The sequence below is a fragment of the Sceloporus occidentalis genome, unplaced genomic scaffold (assembly GCF_023333645.1).
Source record: "Sceloporus occidentalis isolate IW3139 unplaced genomic scaffold, rSceOcc1.0.p SCAF_3, whole genome shotgun sequence".
Taxonomy (NCBI): Eukaryota; Metazoa; Chordata; class Lepidosauria; order Squamata; family Phrynosomatidae; genus Sceloporus; species Sceloporus occidentalis.
The window spans coordinates 135,438,015-135,462,839 of NW_028316983.1; positions in this window are offsets into that span (position 1 = coordinate 135,438,015).

Below are 24,825 nucleotides of genomic sequence, written 5' to 3' on the forward strand. Positions count from 1 at the left end.
GCCACTCAGCTTTCTGACATTACATTTTCCTCTCATGAGTTTGGTTGGATGTATTCTCAGCAATGGGTCAGGACAGGGAAGAAAGGGACGAGAACCTAACTTACTATTGCTTAGGTTGCCAAATGTGTCTTTTAAACCTATTTCGATCTATCAGTCTATTGATCTAGCTTTGTATCTGTCAGGAGACCAGTTGTGATTTGAGCCGCAAGCCTTCTAGATTTCATTTATTTTTCAGGGACTAGGACATGTCCCACCTACTGCTTAGACTTTCTGAGCGACATAATTAAGACTTACAGAAGGGGAGCTTAGTGAGCTGTTTCTCTACTTCCAAATAAATACCTTGCGAGTCATATGGAATTTCTCTTGCCTACAACGTGAGTCACTAGTGAGTGGTGATAGGAAAGGTGGAGGATGCATTGGCAGCAGGCTCACTCACAGTGTTGAAACTGGAATGGTGCTTTTCCCTGTAGACAGCTGCCCTTCTCCAAAAATGACCCAAAGGACTAACACAGTGGACAAAGAAGATACTAGGCCAAGGAGAGCTCCCTAAATGACCCCTCAGTAGTTCCAAATGATATAGGTTTCTTTCATTTCCTGATGGGGAAAGAAATTATACATGTAATTCAGCCTCCGGCTTTTATGCAGGAGAAATATGTACCTATTTGCTGGCCATGTTATGACTTCAGGAATCTTCTGGCTGTTATCACCTATCCCCTTCCTTAAGATGATTCTGTTGTTGTTGTGGAAGGTCTAACAAATAGCAGCAGAATGAAGAACAGGTCAATGCAAGTCCAGGCAGGGGGAGGTTTATACTCACCTCAATGTTTGTCACAATTATGCAAGTTTATTAACTTAGATGAGCCTCTCCCCCAACAGGATATTTGCTGCACCCTAAATGTTCTCCTCCCACTTTGTATGGATTTCTTAGTTCAGCCCACAGCATTCAATTACCTTTTTACATTTGGATTGACTCATCTGTAGATCCATCCTCGTGTTCTATCCAACTATAGGCCTAATTTCACAGGGCTGGCGGTCAATACTGGCTACACCGATATTATCATCTCCCCTCTCCCTGAATGGGACTTTCTGGAATGCATTCTTTCATGACTTCAATTTCTAAGGTGTGATTCCCATGCATTACAGTGGACCCTTTATATCAGCAAACTGAAGATCTGCGGATATGACAACACATGGATTGCCATACCCCATTTTATTCAATGGTTGGCACATGTATGTGGTAGGGTCCACTGTAAGGGTGTTACACAACACTTGATTAAATAATTTTATATTTGATGATTTCAAGTGAATGGTTGAACTGACTCCACTGAAAAATCATTGCACTTAAGTTGTCACTGAGTGATACAAAAGCTCTGTCCTTGATTGTTCACTCAGATACAAAGGCCACTACTTCATGATATCAGAGCTTGAGAATCTACTTTTAAGAAGGAAGAATATGGTGACATGCTGAATGATGTGGATGATGAATAAAGAGCAATAATAAATTAACACTCCCTAAGATATGCATCTTCAAGTGACAGATTGTCATATCCCATCCCTAGCACTTATCCCAATGTCCATACAATACTGCCATTACGTGGACTGAGTTATTGTGCTGGTGTAATAATGATGAGAATATGCCATTCTAAGTAATTATTTGCTATCAATGTATATTATGTATTTCTCTTCCTTTATAATATAATGATAAATAAATAAATAAATCTTGTTGGAAGGTCCTGTAACATTTCCAGTCATTCTGAACATTAACAGTGCATAGACATGGGAGGAACATGGGCATACATGTGTGATGGACACTGAATAACTTAGAGATTCATCCATCTCTCCATTTAGGAATAGTTCCCAGGTTCTTTTTGGGAAACTAAGAGGCTGTACAGACCACCCTGAAAGGGCAGTCTGCAGCCATCTCTTTCTGCTGCTGAGGGACGCCACAGCAGCCAAGCTGTGTGGCATCCCAACGCACCTAAAAGAACCTGGAAAAACTGGGTTCTTTTAGGAGTGCATGCCCAATGCCATGAGTGCGCCATTAGTGCACTGTGGCACATCAGTGATGCAAGTGCAGTGCAGCGACATATGGACGCTGTGCAGTGCTTGCATCATGGATGTGTGCCCCATGTGGAAGGAGTAGCGCCCATACGTACTAGGATTCGGGAGCATGCAGTTGCTGCACGCTCTCGAAACCTAGTATCAGTGGCACCATGCTGCTTTTGGCCCATCTGTACCAGTTCTAACACACACTGATATCAAGTTGTATTGTAGATATTTATATCAAATAATAGAAAAGCAGAGTACTCTCCACCAAAGTTACCAAAACTACAATCCATTAAGATTATCTTGAACATCTGATAATGAGATGTTCCAGGCCCAATACAAGGTGTTGGTAATTACCTATAAAGCCCTAAATGGTTTGGGCCCAGGGTATTTGGAGGACCGCCTCTCCCCATATAATCCACCCCGCACACTCAGGTCAGCCGGGAAGAATCTGCTGAAGGTTCCAACTGCGCAATATGCGGCGACCTCACAAAGGGCCTTTTCCATCTCGGCCCCAAAAATGTGGAACAACCTTCCCGACGAGCTTCATTCCACCACCTCCCTGGACCTTTTCAGAAAGAACCTTAAGACCTTTTTCTGTCACCAAGCTTTCCCCCCATGAGATGTGATATTATGCCCTCTCCCCCTATTGTGTAACGATTTTCACAATGTTTTTTGGATCAATTCAACCAAGCTGGCTGTGTAATAGCTTTTAATGTGATATTTTTAACATTATTTTTATCGATATGTATGTATTTTTATGTTGAATTTTAATCTGTATGCCGCTTTGATCATTGCGGAAAAGCAGGATAAAAATAAAATCTATTATTATTATTATTATTATTATTATTATTATTATTATTATTTTAATGTTGTTGAATTAGTTGGAAATGGTAACTGCAGTACTATCAAGTTTAATGAACATGTCAGTGGAAAATTAACATGAAGACCAACAAAATCAAATTTGATTTCAAAAGACAAAACCCCTGGAACCTGAAGGAACTGGTAATAAGGTAGTTGAAAGGAATTACCAGACACTGAGGAGTTATCCAAGAAAAAGTTCAGCTATTGTATACTTCAGATTAGTAAAGAAAGCACAAAGTGCAGAGGTCAACAGCATTGTTAGCAAGTTTCATGAAGGAAGATTCCAACCTCCTTGTCCAAATGAAGAGAACATAAAGGAACACATTTACTTGGAGATAGGAAATGCAAGAAGACAGCAATAAGGGGTACAAAACAAAACAAAAAATGAATATTTAAGTACATTAGGAGCAATTGGACTATTGGGTTACAATGGAATTAAAGGAGTACTGAAAGGAGACAAATATTTCAGAGGAGCTGAAATTAATTATTTTTATCTTTCTATCTGAAGAAGATCTGGATACTTATCAATGTTGGAATGGATATTTTCAGGAAGGAAATCATGTTACAAGCAGGGAAATCTTTTATCCTCACATGCAAAGACCAATAATTCCTGTAGCATTTCTTCCCCCCCCACTGTCGAAGAATATTTCTGTACATTTTCACCCCATATTCACACATCTCAAAGTATGAAGCAAAGTGCATCATAATGTTCCAGGAAATTATTCTGTGCATAAATGCATGTGGGATTCTTTTTTATGCAAAATGTTGCTTCATGCAAAAATAAAAAAAGTCTTTGCAAAGAAAACCCAAGTGTATTTTGCACAGAATAATTCCATGAACATCTTCAGAATGTGCAAATACTGGACAAAAAGAAATGTTATATTTTTGCCTTTGTGCTATTCTTCCCAACAAGGTTTCTTGCATGTCAGAAAATCCTTTTTTTCCCTAGTCAAGAAATGAATGATAGTGAATGTTTGCAGTGGGCATCTGCTATGGGGTCAGGAACCTAGAGGTTCACCAAACTGCTCGAGGGCTGCACTATTTGAAGGCATTTCTTTAAAAAATGTTTTTCATGTCACAGTTATATCAAGTTGGTTTTATATATATACACACACACACGGTTAAAATTAGCTTAAATTCATTATTTGTTAAATGTCATTAAATTGATTAAAATTCCCCTTACTATTATTAAGAAATAACCCCCATACATGATTAATTATTGTATTTATAATTACATATTAATGAATTATAAATGTGCTTAAGTTCACTTTAGTTATTGTGACATTTACTAATGTTGATGACCATTATCACAACTGAAGTAAAAACAATTCCTAAATTTACTATGATACTGACTATTGTATTAACTTTAATACATTTATGTTTTTTTAACTCATTGACATTAGGGCATTTGGAAGCCAGTGTGGTGTAGTAGTTTGAGCACAGGACTATGAGTCTGGAGACCAAGGTTGAAATGCCTGCTCAGCCATGGAAACCCACTGTATGACCTTGGACAAGTCACATTCTCTCAGTCTCACAGGAAGGCAATGGCAAACCCCCTCTGAAAAAATCTTGCCAAGAAAACCTAGTGATAGACTTGCTGTAGGGTCATAAAGGGACAGTACACACTGGCAGCGAAATTCCGCCCCTCTTTGCTTCACAGTGTTGCTGCAGCAACCAAACTGCAGGGAAACACTGCGCAGCAAAAAAAAAAAAAAGCCACCTAGAGCGGCTTCTTTTTTGCGGCGTCACAAGCAGGAAGGGGCACCGCCATGATGCCACTTCCTGCCAGCGACATCTGGTTGTTGTACGGCAGTGGCATCATGGCGGCCACCATATGGATCAGAAGACGCCATCATGCTGGTGTCCGTATGTATTAGAGTTTGGGAGTGTGCAGTTGCTGCATGCTCCTGAACCCTAAAATCACTGCCGCCATGCCACAAAGTGCTTGTGTGTACCGGGCCCATAAGACAGAAAGTTGTCATACAATAATAACAACATAGAACATTTAGTGGTTTTCTAGCAATCATAGGGCTAAAGCAGATGACCCACCAAGAGTGGACAGAGGCCTGCATGTCCTGCTGCCAAAGCAGGCCACTACCATGCTCCCAAGCTGGCAACTGTCAGGAACTGGATTTTCCAGCTCCTTTTTGATATAATCCAAAGGACTTGATTGTGATGCCAGAGCAGCATCCGGCCACTTTGAGGATGTGCATCATCTGAACACCATGCCCCCAATATGACTGGAAACCACTTCTTTTGGCCCATGCATTTTGGGTCACAGTCTCAGTGTTTTATAAAATAAGAAATTCTGCAGAGCTCTGAGCCTACTTGGGGGCTGTCAAAGGGCTTGCATGGCTTGCACTTTGCCCACTTCTATTTTAGACATTGAAAAATTGCAAACAAACAATTAACTGGAGATCATATAGGGTCTACCCAAATTTCTGATGTATTCCTTGATGAGAAAGAGTGTCTTGACACATTTATCCTTTGGTAAAACAGTCACCTGCTACAGTACTTTTTACATACAGATCTTTTTTGCAAGGAAAAACTCCCCTGAAATGTTTGTGCAAATGAATTTTTAGAAAAAGTGCTGAAATGTGAAAAATCATTAAAAATACTTAGAAAACTCATAATTGCACCATAACTGAGAAAGCCTTTCTGATTATTTGTTATTCCATGCATGAAAGATTCTCATCCCTAATAGTTCTTAAAGAATTCAAATATGAAATTCTAACCAAAGAGGCTTGGGTAACGCCCCAGGGGAAAAAGTCTGGTGCTCTTCGTTTTAAGAAAAGGGATTTATAAAATTAGTAAGGGATAGAGAAAGTAAATGGTGAGAATATTTTTTTCTCTGTTGTAATAAACCTGGATAATGCATTAAAATAAAGGCAGCATAGCATAGTGCTTTGAGTGATGGACTAGGACTCTATGAGATGTGGATTAAAATTCCCACTCAACCATGGAAAGTCAGTGGCTGATGTTTTTTGTGGTATCATAAAGATAAAGCTAACAAAGATTTTGATACTCATTGTATAAGTTGCACTATTTGAAAGATATGGATTAAATACAAACTATGGCGGGTTACAAACCGCCGCTTTGCAGCAGTCTCCTGCCGCTGCTGTTTGTTTCGTGAGGGAGCCGCAGCAGCCAAACCCTCATGGAGCAAAAAAGAAGCTCCAAAATGGAGCTTCTTCCTGCGGCGCACTTATGATGCCGTGAAGCGCCAATGGCGCACTCACGACATCATAAGCGACGTGTGACGTGTGGACGCACAGCGTCCGTTACATCAATATGGTGGCGGCCCTGTGGAACGGCCGCCGCCATATTGTACGTATTGACTACGTATTAGGGTTAGGGGGTGCAAAAGCACCACCCCTTCCTAACCCTAATACGTAGTCAATACGAATTTTATGGCGGTTTGTAACCCACCTAAGACTGTCGTCCAAAATTCCACTTTGCATTTCCATCCAGAAAGTGCTGTTTAGAAGAGATAAAAGAAGGGATGAAAAGTGGATCGGTTATAAAGATCTAATTAAGTGGAAGGATAAGGCTAGATTTGTGTTTCAGGAGGAGATGGCCAGAGAGCGATTTGACTTTCACAGGTATTGCTATGAGCAATTACTGGAAATATTTAAAATAGATAATATTTGGACGGGGGTGTCATAAATAAAACCCTGAGTTTGAACAGGATTAATGTACCGATGAAGAGCATTTGTTTAGGAAAATGTATAAGATGTTACTGAAGATGGAACTGGAAGATCAGTAGGTAAAAGACAGTATGGTTAAATGGGCCCAGTGTTTGGGTTATAATATTGATATGGAATACTGAGAGAAAATGTGGACATTGGGCTTTAAAGAATTATCATCCTATAATATGAGAGTAATTTTTTTATAAGATGGTGTATCAATGGCATTTGTTAGCAGAAAGACTGTAATAGGATTCAAAAATAAATATTGGAAAGGGTGTGTACATGAAGGTACTTTTTATCATTATGTGGAGTTTTGTGATAAAGCAAAAAGCTACTGGGGATAAATGCAAATATTAATACAATCTATGTTTCAATGTAGAATTGAATTAAGACTGGAGTTGCTTTTGTTGGGCACATCAAAGGAGAAATGGAAAGGTATAAATAACAAAGTGGCGTATTATATGTTTATACTGTAGCAGCAAGATTGTTGTTTCCCCAGAACTGAAAAATGGACTGCATTTCCACAGAAGAGGAGTGGACTATTAAAGTTCTTGAGCTGGTTGAGACAAATTAGTTATGTTGATCAAAGGAAAACCTTTGGATGATTTTTTTTAAAAAAAGATTAGGAACTATTTTTATCTTATTGGAAGAAGAAAGATGGGAAGAGTATACAGGTGGCCCTGTGTTTGCATGGGGGATCCGTTCCGGATCCCTCCACAAAAGCGGAGGCTTCCGCGTATTCAAGCCTCATAGGCTTGAATAGGGTGTGCTCCCATGCATGAGGCTTGGGCACGCGTGCCATTAGAAATAATGGAAGTTGCACCTCTGTGCATAATTGATGTAATGGATTTAACTGGGGAGTAATATAGATTAGTATGATTTCAGGTATGTTTTTAGTTTAGTGTATTATTTTGTTATGTATGTAACTTAGTGATTGTTTAATTATGCATATTTTTTTCAAAATTGAACATTTTTTAAGGAAAGCCAGTGGCTATCCTTGGGCATGTCACAGTTTCTCATTCTCAGAAGAAGACAGTTACAAAACTCTATAGAATTACTCTTGCCGAGAAAACCCTGCTATAGAGATTCTGGCTTGTACAGACGGGTGCTTTGCGCTGGTCTGGGCCTGAACTAGGGGTGCAGAGGGATTGAGCATTTAGACATTCAGCAACCCTACTGCACATTCTGGCTGCCATCATGGTACATGCCATGATGATGTCCGCATGGCGCAGCACCCAAACAGTGCTGTGCTGTGTGGATGTCATAATGGCACATGAGCGTGTAAATAGCGCCCTGCATGCAGCCTAAAAAGAATTACAGCCAAATTACAGTCAATTTGAACTGAATGAGAAGTATTTTAATCATGTAGACAAGCCCCCAGATATTACTGAAGCCATGGTGGGCTAGATTTAGAGTTTAGTGGGTCATATGTTGTCACAAGCCTGCCCTTACCTCTTGTATCCATAAAGTGCACAGTGCTGCACTTTCAATATTAATGGCAACTGCATTCTACACACAGAAGTCACCATTGCTTTCCTGCTGAGTTGGAATTAATTTGGAATGTCTGTTCTGCTGCTCCACATAAGGTGACACATTTGGCTTCACTGTGCTGATTTAGTAAGCAGTCTAATTTGCTCGTGACACTGACATTGCTGCCTTCTGCTTTCAGGAACATCATCTGACTTAAACAGGACATGAACAACAACAACAACAACAACAAGAAGGAAAAACTGAGCTAAGAAAATGATTCTGTCTTGAAAGACAATGCCACAGAAATGTGTCTCTTGACATCTGTAGTTTGGCGACAGCACCAACAAAATGTAAAACAAGATTCCTGAAACTGGTACCAGCTTGTGAAATTTCGATAAGTCATTAAATACAATGAACACACACATGTACATAGCCACACTAATAACACTAATACCAATGTCCACATTAAAACTGTAGGGGGTTCTTTTTTTCTGTTTGGAGGGGGTATTGCTTCCTTTTCTATAGTCCTAGTAGGCATATCTTGCTCTTCTCTTCCCTTTCTTTTTTAAATTCGTCCTTTCCCTGGCTTTTTCAAAATGCACTCATTGAACTCTTGGCAATTAGTGTAATTGAAATTTATTGACAATATGGCAGTCTTCTAAAGCTTCATTGTTCTGAGTGCTTAGCGCACAGGACCATTGAAGAGTGCCATGGCAGTGTCAGACAGCGCATAGCTTGCTCAATTATATCAATGGACCAGTGACTGCCAAAGGTTCCTTTGGGGGTATGAATGTTACTTAGTGATAAGAGCCTCTAGAAACAGAATCCCTGGGCCCCATCTCTAGTGGGAGATGGAAATGAAATATGTATTTCTGTGCTGTGGAAAATTAATGTAATTGGCTCCCTTAAAAAGCTCTGACAACTTGACCTGTTTGAAATCTGAGGAGGGCTTATGCTGCAGTATCACATTATCTCCAACATAAACCCCCTACTCTGATGAGGAAAAAAGGAAAGATAAATGGAATTTGGATAGTAATATTAAACTTTAGTGTCATGGACCACATCAGTACATGCCTCCTCCCCCCACATATTGCCCATGTCTAGCTTCTGAATGCATTCTTAAAGAAATCCTAGCCTTTCACATTACTGTTTGTCTTTTTGTTTTCTTTAGAATGGAACAATAGGAAAAGAACGTGTTTGGGAATAAGATCTCTGCTCTTCACTCTTTCTTCTATGGAGTGGCTTCAGTGCTCAAAAACACTTGCTCATGACATATCCCATTAATTTCAAGGGCACTTAAGTGTTCAGGAAGGAATTTGGCTGCTGTTCACTTCCTATACTTTTCTTTGGAAACACCTGCCTAAATATGGCAAGCATATGTGCTATTATGTAGTGTGGATTGGATGTTTGGAGGGAGGGTAAATCTGGTTTTTCATAGCCATAAGCAATGTTCTAGACATTATACCACACTACTAGTGTCTTCTTAAACAGCAGAATCAGAGCTCTGAGATAGTTTCTGATTTAAAGGAGAATTGCTTTCTTGAAGCCTCTAGCAAACCTTATTCTCTTTTGAAACAAAGCACATGGCTGCCATATGCCTTGTTTTAAGCAAAACAATAATACAATTAGACTTCTGGTAGTTTCAACTCCCCCAGATTAAATGGCAAACAGCAGCAAAGGAGTCATGGTGCAGTAGATCCCGGGGAAAAACAGGTCTCCAGTGCATACTTTGCCTTGTCCTGTTCTATGGTGCTTTTATTTATAGAATGCATACACCATCTTCAACAAATCCCCAGGATGGCTTACAAAAAGATACCATAAAGGAACTAAAAAAGATATTTGGAAACATCATAGTAGAAAAGGATAGTGACATAAACAATCAGAAGATAATAAAATATACTTGCATCCATTGTTCTGCGTCCTTGGACCTTAACGCACAGGAGCTCTGTGGTTTGGCCTGAGAACGGAACAGAAGGAGCCAGGAACAAGCGGGGGATGCATTTTACTGCACACAGAAGTCCCTCACTTGTTCCATTCCCTTCCTGGCACCATTTGGACTGTTTTCAGGCCATCCCAGGAGCCCTGTGCGGTAAGGTTTATTTTGTCTCTTGAGCAGCAAAAAAACAAGCTTATTTCATTCTCAATATGACACCCCTTCAAATACTTCTCCAGGCTAAACATTCTCAGCTCCCTAAGTCTCTTCTCATATGGCATGGTTTCCAGACTGTTCACCATTTTGGTCACCTTCCTCCTGACACGTTCCAGCTTGTCAACATCCTTTTTGAATTGTGGTGCTCAGAAATGGACACAGTATCCCATGTGAGGCCTGACCAAAGCAAAATAGAGTGGCAGTATTACTTACCTCGATCTAGACACTATACCTCTGTTGATGCAGCAAAAAATTGCACTGGCCTTTTTAGCTGCTGCATCACACTGTTGACTCATGTTCAACTTGTGGTCTACTAAATACAAAGTGAACCACCACTTTCTCCTTGTGGCACCCCAGAGGGCAGGAACCACCAAAGGAAGGTCTTTACTGAAGACCCGTGAGCATGGACAAGTACAGGTGGAGACAACTGACCTTTCCTATATTCCAGTCCAAAGCTAGGATTCCATAGCATATTTTAAAAGTCAAGGTGGGCCTTTAAAAGTGAACCCAGACAAAAAGTAGGATCCAGTGCTTTGAGCCAAGAATGGGCATATATTATTGTAAAGTGTACATTTTGGACCAACTAAAGCTTCCAGATGGGGTGGTGTAGTGGTTTGAATGTTGGACTATGGCTCTGGAGACCAAGTCACACCATCTTAGCCTTAAGAGGAAGATTAAGGGAAACCTTTCTGAACAAATCTTGCCAATTAAAATCCATGATGCCTTAGGGTCATCATAAATCAGGAATGACCTGAAGGCACACAACAACAAAGTTTCAAACTGATTCCATTACTGTATTCTAATCTGCAGATTACTAACATATGGGTCACCCAGTCAAGGTTCTCGCTCTTGAGGTAGAGTTGCAGTGACACATCAACCTCTGCTGGTAAAAGTCACTTCATGTTATAGGGGTAACTAGTGCCTCCATTGGCTGCAGATACACAACAGAATTAATACAGTTTGATACTGCTTTAACTGCCATTTTTTGGTGCTATGGAATGCTGAGTTTTGTAACTTTGTGAAATATTTAGCCTTCTCTGACAGAAAGCTGTGGTGTCACAACAAACTAAAATCCCAGGATGCCATAGGATGGAGCCATGACAGTTAAAATGGTGTCAGACTGTATTAATTCTAGAGTGTGGCAGCAGACAAAGATGGATCAAGAAATATACCCAGACTGTGATTGTGCAGTTTCATGGGGAGCACCACCCTGTCTAAGAAAGGACAACATGAACCTGGACAGGTGAATTACTTGCCTGTGGTACCTCTTATCATTTTTGGTCTGAACCCCAGTTATTGGTTGTTGTTGTTGTTGTGTGCTAAGTTGTTTCAAATTATGGTGACTTTAAGGTGAATCTATTACGAGGTTTTGTGAAAATATTTATTCAGAAGGGGTTTGCCATTGCCTTTCGTACTGACTCTAATGTACCCCTCACCTGTAAGTACTTAAGTTCTTGTTCATTAGCACATCCAGATGTTGATTTAATACCATCATTACTTCATCTGAATTGGAAGGAAAAAAGAGAGTAGGTTGTCATCTGTTGATAATACCTTATCCTAAGGAATGGGAATCAGGCAGCCTTCCAAATGTTGCTGAACTGCAGCTCCCAGCATTCCTGGTTGATGAGAAATTGCAGGGAAGGCTTTGTGAGTCCTACCCCTTTCCCAAATCTCATTTCTAAATCTTTACAAAAAGGAATACATGACAGTAATTACACTCTTCTGTCAGAGTGAGCAGATATTTTGAATCTAGATTCTGAATCTAGATTGTCTTCATTTCCCCTATTAGAATAAATCTTGCCAATAAAATAAAATGAAATGAAATCCTGTAGAAATGCATGGATCTTTTGGATGAAAAATTGTATAGAAAAAACTAATAGCCATTTACTTTTTGACATTTTATCCATGCATGCTGGCGAATCCAAATCATTTATTGTGAACTTGTTTCTCAAAGCTAAAAATGCTATCAATAAACTTTGTATTTTATTTTCAGGGTAGGCACTTTTCTAAACTCCCTGGACCATTTCTTTCTCTGACCCCCACCCTGCAACTCCAGTACTGATCTCTGAACATAAAACTAATCTTTGATACATTGTTGCATCACTTACAGAATTATTATTTGACCTTTTTCTAGCAATGTCCACAGATGCTCTACATATGAGCAGCTTGCACATATTGGCCTCTGCTATGTAAAAACTCCATCAAAGCACCCATGAGACAGACATAAATATCTTGAATCACTATGAACTAATGTAAGGATGCAATTATTTTAAATGCTTCTCCTAGGGATTCTCTTGGTAAAGGATTTTAAACTCATGCATAAAATATTAATGCCACTGTGCACCAGATATCCTATCAGCTGAAGTGGATTGAAATGATAGATAGAGGACTCAAATATCTGTATTGGAAAAGGGGTGCTAAAATAACACACACACACAGCAGTCACACCATACTTTTGTTATAACTAAAATTTGGCCAATTGTTTGAGATCACCAGATCAACTCAAACAGGTCTTTAGCAAGGATTAAAGTTTTGCTGTATCTGTGTTTTTGGGCTTGAGAACAGAGTGGAGTGAGAGGGATAGACTGGAATGAATGAGGATCTGTCAGTTTTCAAGTAGAGGTCCTCTCCCCTCTTCATGAATCAACACTGTCCCTTATTACTTTGTTCAAGGAATTTTTAAAATTGCAATTCTTTCTTCTTTTTAATTGTCAACCAGAGCAAAGTCTATATAGGGTCACTGTATGTGAAGAAGAAGCAGAGAGAAGCTGCCTCAGTGATAGTTGATGCTACTTTGTCCAAATGGGTTGGGGTTGTATTTGCCCACAGAGAGCTCATCAGGACCAACGAGCTTGTAAGGAAGAGCAGCAAAATCACCTGTGCCAGGGATGGCCACATCTTCTGGGCTCCCAGAGTCTCCTCTGCAGTGGAGAGAGTAATAAGAGATCAAGAGATTCCACCAAGGACCTAAACAAGGACTGAGCAAAGCGAGGCCCTAGGGCCGCATGCGGCTCCTGAGGATGCTTTTGTGGCCCTCAACACCTCCAGAATAATCAGGCCAACTCTTTTTGGCTAAAAGATGATTCATTGCTGTTCTTGGAAGCACTAGAACATCCTAGCTCTACAAATTAATTTTAAAATAGGTTCCCCTATACTGTTAAGCATTTTTTAAAAAATGCACTTTTGAGAATTACAAGGGACATACAAGCTACTTTGGGCTTTTTGTTTTATTTTGCAGTAATGCATGCCATTCATGAAGGATCTAGAGGCATAAAAATAGCCCCTGGTATTCCTGCAGTTGGCCAGCCCTACCCTAAAGGCTTAGGCCCTAGTTTATATTAATTGTGTTCCAGAAATTTTGAGGAAGATCAGTGCAATCAATAAGGTTGGTGTCACCCAGGGAGGTAACTCAGCGTGTCTCCCACCCACATTGACTTCCACTCATACCATACCATATAGAATCATTAATAATGTTTTTTGTCCTAAAGTTACTCATAAAATGTAATTCCCATATATCACTGAATGTAATGGCAACAGTTGTGACACAAACAACTAACAAAATTAAAATTATACTTTTAAATTGCAAAATCATATGCACAGCCTAAATGTATCTAAATGCACATGGTTGCATGTGGTTAAAGTGAAAATTTGGTAAGATGTGATGTTTTTGAAGAAAATGGAAAATAATATTTAATAACTTAAAAAATAAATTATACCCTTTAATTGTTTTTTTTTTAAAAAACCTGAGGCTTCCCAAATCTCCCTCTACTCCACTCACCCCATCTCTTCTGCTGAGCTCCAGTGTTTTAAAGGGATGCAAGCAAATGCCACAACCCAGAAGGCAGATGTTTGGGGAGCAATAGTATTACCTCCCCTTAGGGTGTTACCTGATGCAGTCCATATGTTGCATACATCCCTTGTAATTCCCCTGGGTCAAGTCACCAGGCTACTTTTTGAAGGCCTGAAGAATTGCTGTTGTTGTTGTTATTTAATTGTGCACAGCCGCTTTCCATTACACCTGGTCATTATAAAATCCATATAATACTAAGAATCAGTGTCTGAATGCCAAATACTCTCTCCTAAACTGAAAATCCCAGGATTCCATAGGAGGTTGCCATGGCAGTTAAAGAGGAATCCTAATGCCATAACTGTGCAGTATGAAAGGGCACAAGGTGGGCAATCTTATCTTCCACTGTTGCTTAAAATTAAGACACAGTTGCAATAATATTGGTAAAACAGTGCAGCTGCTGATACAGTGATTAAAATTTTAAGCACACATTAGCAGTATTGTTCCCCATTTGTCCAGAATTTTGTGAGCTAGAATCAGTGTGTGAATGACCACTTGCCTATTTTTAATGTGGATTGTTGGTAAATAAGACCAGGACACCATAGAGATAGCCTGAAGCTTTTATCCATATCAAGAAGAGTACATTGCTAAGGTGTTCCTCTGTGTATGAAAACATACAGCTGATTGTTGAAGTCTATGAAAAGAAAGAACATGTAGTTGAATTTGAGGCTGCTACATGCCTCTATAAAAGATAGGTATCCCTCTTCATATTAAAAAAAATGGTGGGGAGCCCCTGGAGGCCATAAAATTGCTATTTGTTCCTAAGTCAAACAAATGGCTTGTCCGACAGTCAGAAAATTTAAGGAAGAATAATAAATCAAGGATATTGCATAATTTTCTCTTAGCATTCATCATAATGAAAAATTGGATAAAATGTATCCTGAGAGGAAAAAAATGCCCCCTAAACTGTTTTCTGCACAGAAAATGGGTTTCCTGCAACGTGAAAACAGTTTCCTGAGCTGAAAATCAGTTTTCTGCACAGAAAAGCAGCAGTTATGTAGTTTAATGATGCATGGATTTTGTATTATTGACATAAGCCATACAAAGGGATTCATTAGATCGCTATAAGGCCAGGTATAAATTTAATAAACAACACTGAAAATAAGAATGGGACTACTTCTGGTCGACACACTAAGGAAATGGGCTATGTGAGATGTTTTACAGGGTGTTAACCAAGCATATCAGAGAGCACTAATGTGCTCCTGCTGAAAGCATCTTCAGATACTAATATGATTAATATATGAAGACTTAAGAATGTACTTGGAATTTAATTTATATGATCAGATTAACAGCATATTCACTAAGCTACATGGGAGACCGAGAATTGTTGATATGTACATCTGGAGGAAGAATGGTATCCCCATGGTTCTGAGTCTAACCACATCTGCTCTGATGCCCTTATGCATTTCTGCTGAGCAGCTAGTTGGAGAGAATAAAAAAAATGAAATAAAATTTCATCTTGATAAACCAATTACACTGTCACTTCCCTTGATTTGACATGAACTTGACAAATCATGCTTTAGAAGAGCAATTGTAGCCTAGAGCTCCCAAAACCTTCAAGAGGACATTTTGTTGACGTACATGAATTATCTGTGGATGTGGTTGGCTCCTTGTGATCTGCACTGTCATATCCAAATGTTAGCCTTTGGGGTGTTTTTAGATACTATCTTCACTCTGTAGTGGTGGCAAGAAGTATAGTGTAAAAATAATATACGCATAACATTTGCATTAATACCATTATTTTGTGTCATATTATCTGCTGAAGAATATATCCACATGTCTTTCCACTCTTTCCATTGTTCTTTCTGTCACTTAGGCCCGTTACAGACGACCTGAAAGCGGCGGTCTGCCGGCGCCTCCTCTTGCTCCGCGAGGGAACCGCAGCTTCTGTACTGCGCAGCTACCTCGCGAAGCAAAAAGAAGCCGCAAAAAGCGGCTTCTTTTTGCGCCACCAAAATGATGCGGCAAGGCACCAATGGCGCACTCATCGCATCATTTGCGTGGTGCGACATGTGGACGCTAAGCGTCCACAATGTCAAAATGGTGGTGCCCATCTGTATAGGGCGCTACCATTTTGTATGCGCTCTGCGCATACTAGGGTTAGGAATGTCCAGAAGGGATGCCCGTTTCTAACCCTAGTATGTGCAGAGCGCGTACTTTATGCCCATGCAGAAAGGGCCCATGTCTGTTAGGTTTGGCAAATTCCTATATAGAGATACCCTCATTACCTTTAACTCACATATGAAATAGCTGTGGCTTCTCTCATGTTTTCTTTTCCTTATCTTAGCCATTTGCTAACTTTATCGTTTGCCCTTATTCACCCACCCAAATGGCTTCTCCAAAGGAGTGTACCCTTTAGTGTTGCTCCTTCAAGTTGGAACCCTGCTGTCAGGACAGCATCTTCATTATGCTTCCACTCCATGAAGTTGCTGTAAGATAGTAGGAAATCCCTGTAGGAACATACTAGGTCATGATCTAAGAAGTGATATTCTATGGCCTTGGAGCACAGGTAAACAGATAAACAAGTAGGCAACACAGGGCCTATTCATACTACCATATAGCCTGAAATTTACTCCAGATTAAAAGCGGGTAGTTCATACTGGCGCCAGTTCATTCACACTCAGATTGGTGTTTTGCATACCAGTACCAGGGCAAAACCCCGTCAGCACGGGTTTTTTTGAAAGTGGGATTCTTTCTGGAGAAAATCGGTAATGATATACCAAAGCTGACCTAGATCTAACCAGGGCAAATGGGCTAGTGAGAATGGGGCCTCAGTGAAAGGACAATGGATACTGGCACTGTCAGAACTAACTGAGCACCCCTTTATGCCTCAGTCCCAACTTTCTCTTAAACAGTGACTCATAATGTTCTAATTTAGACATAATGCTAAATCACTGCTTAGTGTTATGAAAATGAACTGCAGTAAGTCAGTAAGGTTGGTGTCTTCTGATGCAGTCACTCATGGTGTCAACCTCCCATTGACCTCCTCCCATACCACATACTACAGAATCCTTAGGAATGTTTCCCCCCCCACAATATCACTGAACTTAATGGTGACGTAAACAACTACCAAAATTAAAATTATACTTTCAAATTAGAGTATCAGATGCACAACCTAAAAGTATTTACATAGTGAAGATTTGGCAAAAGGTGATATTTTTAAAGAAAATTTTAAAAGAATATTATTTAATTTAATTATTTTTGAAAAAAAAATTTTGAAATTAATATTTTATTTTATTTTTTTAAAAAATAAAAATCCCAGGGTTCTCCTTTTCAACTCTCACTGAGCTTAGACCTACTTCCACCATCTCTTAAAGCATTTTAAAGGAAAGCAGGTGAATGTCACAGCCCATTTCTGCTGAAACATAGATGTCTGTGAGGAACAGTTGTGTCACCTCTGTTAGAGTGTCACCTGGTGCAGTCTACACCCCCCTAGTGACACTACTGGTAAGTCTCAGGTTCCCATGGCATCTCCTGCTCCTCCTTCTCCATTGGCAGTGATATAAAGAAGACTTCAGAAGCTTTTCCTTCCATTTTAAATGGTTGCTTTTATCTTTGATGCAGGCCAATAGATGCTAATGTTAACTTGGTAGGCTGAAACAAGCCATGGTTAAGGACACTGCTTTTTTCCAACTACACACAGTGAAGATTAACCACAGTTCATGGTTTAGATGACACACAAAACAACACTTGGTGTTAAAAATGAGTTTAATTAAAACTGAGGTTTGGCGACTTTCCTTTAGCAGAGTTTAAAATTTCACTAAGGCAGAAACTTTGAACAGAAGACCAGCCACCACCCCACATGTGCATCTAACCAATGTCAGGGATGATGGGAGTTGTAGCTCTTCACCTCTGGCTCGAACTCACCACCTTGTTACGCACCGGCGCTGACCAGTTTTGGCCAGTGGTTAAAGCTTTGCTCTAAAGCAGCAGAGTTACAGAGAATAGGCTGAAGACCCTGACAAACTCTCCAAGCCTTCTCACTCTTGCTTCCACAGAAGTCTTCACACTTCTTCAGGATCCAGCTGGCTCTTGTATCTTCACTCAAGACACCAGACAACTCAGTAGTCTTATATAAAAGATCTACTTTATTCTACTATATACAGCTCCAAAACTATCCAACACAACTCCAATACAACAATACTCCACAACTACTACCCACTACTACTACCCACAAAATACATTGGGATTCATAGCCATTATTATAGTCCTTGGATAATACCACCCACTCTTGTCAGTTTCCACCCAGTGGGCGTGTACATCCATTCTCATTGGTTCTCTTGTTTCTACCCAGAATTAATGATTTCATCATCTCAGCCTTGACCACTTAACAATTCTCAGGTGTGTTCAATTATCCACTTTGCATTTCTGTCCTTGGCATTTAGGACTTTTTAATTCCATTACCTTCTACACCGGTGTGGCTCTTAATTGCTTCTGCTGAGTCACCCTGACTCTCACATACATGTTTTATTTCATTCACTGTATATCCCATGTTGCTTTTTCCTTAACAATCCCCTCCGAAATAAAATATTGTATGTGGCTTACAATGTCATTCCAACCATTTGTGTCAACCTTTCATGTTTTTCCACTGTCAGTGCTTTAGTAAACAAATCTGCTATGTTATTTTGTGTTTCTATGTATCTCAAGTCTATTTCACCTTTTTGAACCATGTCTCTTACATTTTGGTATCTTACACCCACATATTTGGTTCTGTTCTTTAAACTTTCTGTTTCAGCCATCGCTATGCATGATTGCGAATCTTCTTGAATTTCTACAGGTACTCTGAAATTTTTGTTTAAGTCATTTAACAATTGTTCAAGCCATTGTACCTCGTTCACAATTTCGTTCAAAGCTGCAAATTCTGCTTCAGTTGTGCTCAATGCTACATTAGTCTGTTTCCTACTTCTCCATACTATTGGACTTTCACTATACTTGATTATCATTCCTGTCACTGATTTCTTGTCTTCTAACTCTGACGCAAACGAACTGTCTACAAAACAATCTAAATCTGCATTACTGCTTCTGATGATTAACTTTTTGTCTAGAGTCCCTTTCAAATATCTTAACAAGTGTTTCACAGCTGTCCAATCCTCAACTTTAGGATCACAAAGTCTTCTGGATAAAACGTTAATGGCATACGAAATGTCTGGTCTAGTGTGGCAAGAAATGAATTGTAGAGATCCTATTATGCTCCTGAAAAAAGTCTTGTCCTCAAAGTCTCTGGTTGTTGGTTCAGATACAAAACCAGTTGTCATTGGAGCTCTAACTATTTTAGCATTCTGTAGTCCACACTTTTCTATCAAATTTTCAATCTTCTTTCTCTGGCTTAGTAAACAATGTCCTTCTTGTGTCCATTCAACATTAATGCCTAAATAAGACTTCAACAAACCTAAATCTTTTAAAACAAACTTTTCTGACAACTCTCTCTTAACTGACTCTATTTCCTGTTTTGACTTTGCTGCCACGCACAAGTCATCCACATAAATCACTAGCACTATGTCTCCTTTTGTATAAACACAAGCATCTGCAACGCTTCTTTTGTATCCTAGCTTAACCAACTCGTCATTAATGCACAAATTCCATGCTCTGGCACTCTGTTTTAAACCATACAATGCCTTCTTTAATCTATAAACTTTCTGACTTCCATTCTCTTCAAAACCTTGTGGCTGTTCCATAAAAATTTCTTCATCCAAATTTGCATTTAAATAAGCTGTTTCAAAATCAAAATGTTCAACAACTAAATTCCTTCTTGCTGCTACTGCTAACACCATTCTCAAACTTTCTGGCTTTGCTGTTGGAGAATAAGTCTTGTCAAAATTCTCATACTGCTGTTGTGCAAAACCCTTAGCTACCAATCTAGCTTTGTACTTAATGCTTCCATCAGGCATTTCCTTTCTCTTATATACCCATTTACAACCAATAACTTTCTTATCTATGGGTCTATCCACAATTTCAAAAACATTTTTGTTCACTAGGCAACTAAATTCACTATCCATTGCTTCACACCATATTTCTTGTTCTTCCCTAGAAAAGGTTTCTAACTCTTCAAAACTCTCAGGCTCTTCTACCACTGTACAAGCTCTTGCCTGTGTCACAACAAATCTATCTGGTGACTTCCTAACTCTGTGACTACGCCTGGGTATGAATTCTGCCGATCTGCCTCTTTCTTCATCACTGTCTGCACTAGAAGTTGTTGTCTTTCTGCTAAATCTTTTGTCTTCTGTCATCCTAGTGGTTACTGGTCTTGTTTGTGTCTCCCCATCTGAGGTACTACCACTACTGCTAGTAGAGGCTTCTGGCTTGACTGAAACCCCTCCGTTTCCTGAAGTTGGTTCAGTCTGTGCTTCCTGCTCACTTGAGCTACCTAACCTCAAGAACACTTCTTTGTTGGCATGCAGCTTGTCCCAGCCAGCATGTCTTTCAAAATTTGCAGACCTGGAGTACTGTACTTGTCTTCCTCCTAAAAGAAACTTGTAGCTATTCCCTAAGTAACCTAGAAACATTAGCCTTTTACTTTTTGGTTCTCCTTTTCTCCTAAAACAAGCAGGTATGTACACATGTGCATATTGTCCAAAAACTCTTAAATATTTAAAATTTGGCACTCTCCCATACAAGACCCTGTAGGGAATGTCTTCAATCTCTGAATGAAACAACCTATTACTTATGTGTATGGCAGTCAGAGTAGCTTCACCCCAGAAGCTGTCTTTAACTCCGGCATCTGCCATCAGGCAAGCAGAAATCCTTTTAATGTCCTGGATTTTTCTTTCTGCTAAACCATCCTCACTTGATCAAGCAGGGTTGGTGGTTTCATGTCTTATCCCCACCTTCTGAAACCAATTATACAGCTGGTTGTTTAAAAATTCGCCACCTCTATCTGTAACAATTGTTCCAACTCTGCTATCAAATTGTCTTTCTACCATTCTTACCCATGCTTTCAAACTTTGCCCAGCATCAGACTTATTTTTCAATATTCTTACAAAACCATATCTTGAATATCTATCCACAATTACTAGGAAATATTTGCTTCCTCCTAATGACAAACAATTTGCTTGGGCTACATCAGCATGTACAAATTGAAATGGTCTTTGAGCAATTCTTTTAGATTTCTTAGCAACTGGAAAAGCTCTGACCTTCACTTGATTACAAACAGTACAGTCTAAATGATTTTTAAATTCTGCTACTTTTAGATCTGGACACATGCTTATTAAATTCTTTAAACACTTGAAACTAGCATGGCCAAATTTTCTGTGGAGCTCATGTATGCAGTCTTTGTGCATTGGCACATTATCAATATTGTTAGCATTCTCAACCTTGTAATTATCAACATTTTCTTCTAAGAAATAAAGCTTATCCTTTTTCAAACCTATGCCACGCAGTTCCCCATTCAATGTTATTTTACACAAGTTCTTTTCAAATGTGACTATGTAGTCTCTGTCTGTTAATCTGCTCAATGATAACAAATTGTTTTCTAATTCTTTTACATGTAAAACATCATTAAAGTTTTCTTTTAGCCCTGGAATGTAAACTGTTCCCATTTGATTTACAGTACTAAGCTCATTCCCATCAGCCAAAACTACAGCATTTACATTTGCTGGCTTCTTATCACTAATTAAGTTAATGTTATTACACATGGAGGTCGAGGCTCCTGAATCTACAAGCCATTTGGAGTTTGCATTTCGTTTTTCCTTGATCATGGTGGCAAACACCTTATTATCATTTCTATTGTCCTTCAAAAATGGCGGCTTGGACTGCTTCTGCCTCTGGTAGTGCTGTGGTTGCCATCTGCTCTCTTGCTTGCTTCTCTCAGCAGCCAAAATATTACAGTGCTTCTGCAGATGTCCAATCTTTTTGCAGTAAAAACATCTCCATTGCTCCCTCGAAGAAGCTGCCTGGTCCAGCCCACGCACATCAGGCTTGGCTTGCTCACTTGGCACAGTCTTAGAAGTTGCTGCGTCATACCTCTCAGACAACCTCCTGTGGTTTTCTTCCAAGATCCTGGCCACAATTAAGTCTCTAGTCAACTCTGCTTCCGGTAAGTTTTGCAAACTGTTGGTAATGTTCCCCCAAGAAGGGTCTAATGATTCAATCAATATGTAGCACTGCTGTTCTCTACTTATTTCAACTCCTCTTAGCTCAGCCTGCACAAACAAGTCTTGCATTGTTTTTAAATGCTCTACCACACACTGCCCTTTTGCCATCTTCTGCCTATAAATTCTCTTAGACCATAGCATTTTTGCAAAGGCAGTCGAAGGAGTGTGTAGTCTTTGAAGTGTTTCCCACACATCTTTGGCGGTCTGTTTATCCCTTACGTCATTAATCAAGTCTTCTTCCAGCATTAGGAAAAGACAAGCCTTGGCTTTATTATCTTTCTCTTTCGTGGCTGCATTTACTGCGGCTGGCAGCCCGGCTTCAACAGTGGCCCACAAACTTTCTTTTACTAGTAGAGACTGGGCATAAATCTTCCAGGTGGAGTAGTTGCTTCTGTTCAATTTACTAAACTTCAAAATCTCCATCTTAATTTGTGCAGTGACTCAATTGACACAGTCCTTCTGAGTATGCACAGCTGACCCCTTTCGGGCTTAATCAAAACACAGGAGGAGTTACTCACGGAGCTTATCAGTGCAGCGCAAACAGCTTGCTCTGATCTGTCTTCCACAAAACTGTCTTCCACTCTCTGGAACTTTCAGCTTCTGTGGATGCTGGGTGCTGCAGTAACTGGGCCCATAACCCTTGTCAGGGATGATGGGAGTTGTAGCTCTTCACCTCTGGCTCGAACCTACCACCTTGTTACGCACCGGCGCTGACCAGTTTTGGCCAGTGGTTAAAGCTTTGCTCTAAAGCAGCAGAGTTACAGAGAATAGGCTGAAGACCCTGACAAACTCTCCAAGCCTTCTCACTCTTGCTTCCACAGAAGTCTTCACACTTCTTCAGGATCCAGCTGGCTCTTGTATCTTCACTCAAGACACCAGACAACTCAGTAGTCTTATATAAAAGATCTACTTTATTCTACTATATACAGCTTCAAAACTATCCAACACAACTCCAATACAACAATACTCCACAACTACTACCCACAAAATACATTGGGATTCATAGCCATTATTATAGTCCTTGGATAATACCACCCACTCTTGTCAGTTTCCACCCAGTGGGCGTGTACATCCACTCTCATTGGTTCTCTTGTTTCTACCCAGAATTAATGATTTCATCATCTCAGCCTTGACCACTTAACAATTCTCAGGTGTGTTCAATTATCCACTTTGCATTTCTGTCCTTGGCATTTAGGACTTTTTAATTCCATTACCTTCTACACCTGTGTGGCTCTTAATTGCTTCTGCTGAGTCACCCTGACTCTCACATACATGTTTTATTTCATTCACTGTATATCCCATGTTGCTTTTTCCTTAACAGTTAAATAATCAAACTCAGGGACCGAACAGTCAGGCCAAAATAAAGCTGCTTCAGGTCACTTTGAAGGTATGCTGTTGAAATGACACTTTCATCTTAAGAGGCCGGAAGCTGTGCCAAAGTTGCGTGGCTTTGGCGTGGCTTTCGGACCCTTCGGATGCATGCACTGTTTAAACAGCATACCTACAAAATGACCCGAAGCAGCTTTATTTTGGCCTGTCTGTTCAGGCCCTCAGCCTTATTTAAGAAGCATAAAAATGAATTTATCCAAAATACTTATGAATAAGTAATATAGATTCAGCTTTGTTAGGGATGCAGGAAGAAGAAGAAAAATCGACATGCTAGGTTGAACTAGGTTTGAACTTTTCAGGCAGAGAAAAGTTCCTATTTGACATCCTTAACAGGGATGAACAAAGAAAGTGTAAGGATTTCTCAGAGAACAAAAGAGATGTGTATGTGGCTCAAGAAGAGAGACAGGTGTGACCATGAGAGCCTAAAATTCCTAGAATGGCATGTGCAATCAGCTAGTGTGTTCAGTATGCAAAGGTTGCTTGTTGTTGTTGTTGTTGCTGTTGTTGTTAACTGCCCTTGAGTCGACCTCAATTGATGGTGACCCTGTGGATGAGACATCTCCAAGATTCTCTGCTACTGCTCTGCTTAAGTTTTGCAGACTCATGCCCCGACCTCCCTAATTGAATCTATCCACCTGTTACGTGGTCTTCCTCTCTTTCTTGTACTCTCCTCCTTTTCCAGCATTACTGTCTTTTCTAATAAGTCATGCCTTCTCAGGATGTGACCAAAGTACGAAAGCCTCAACTTGATCTTCTTGGGTTTTAAGGAGTATTCCAGGCTTAATCTATTCAAGAACCCATTTGTTTGTCTTTTTAGCTGTCCACAGTATCTTCAGCACTCTTCTTCAGCACCACATCTCAAATGACTTGGGCAGGATACAGACGTCTCCAGCCGCCCTCGTTTGTTGCGCAAGGGAGCCGCAGTGGACAAACCACATGGCTCCCTCATGCAATGAAAAGAAGCCGCAAAAAGCGGTTTCTTTCTGTGGTGCCATTATGATGTCGCAAGGCACCAATGGCGCACTTGTGACATCATGAAGGTGCCAAGACGTGCGGATGCTAGGTGTCCATAACGTCAAAATGGTGGCGCCCATGTGTATAGGGTGCCACCATTTTTACGCCCTCGTTACGTGCGAGGGGCAATGCTCATCAGGAAGCGCCACTCATCATGCCTAACAATGGTGCCCGATAGGGCCATCTATACAGTGCCTTGATTTTCTTTATATCCAGTTTTTAAAGTGTCCAGCTCTCACATCCTTACATAGTGATGGGGAATACCAT